Here is a 271-nt window from a genome sequence, read left to right on the forward strand (position 1 = left end):
GTGCCCGGGGCGAGGAGGTGCCCTGCGCCAGGATGGAGGGCGTGGCGGCCTACACCCAGACGGAGCCCGAGGGCGGCCAGCCCAGCACCATGGACACCAGCAGCATAGCGCTCATGGACACCAAGAAAGGTCTGGGGGGGACCGGGGCTGTCTGGGAAGGGACGGGCGAGCTGCGGCCCCCCACGTGGCCTTCGTCCCCCACGGACGCCCGCCCCTTGTCCACCCCCGTAGAGAAGGAGGACCTGTACCTCCTCAAGAAGGAGGGGAAGGG

The 271-nt window shown here is 70.5% G+C and overlaps 1 protein-coding gene across 1 annotated transcript in view; it reads left to right on the top strand.

The window, feature by feature from the left end:
- The window catches only part of ZNF653 (zinc finger protein 653), a 20,952-nt gene that overhangs the window by 7,229 nt on the left and 13,452 nt on the right, over positions 1–271 (top strand). The window lies entirely within an intron of this gene.

This window comes from Tupaia chinensis, unplaced genomic scaffold (genome assembly GCF_000334495.1).
Source record: "Tupaia chinensis unplaced genomic scaffold, TupChi_1.0 Scaffold138665_1, whole genome shotgun sequence".
Lineage (NCBI taxonomy): Eukaryota > Metazoa > Chordata > Mammalia > Scandentia > Tupaiidae > Tupaia > Tupaia belangeri.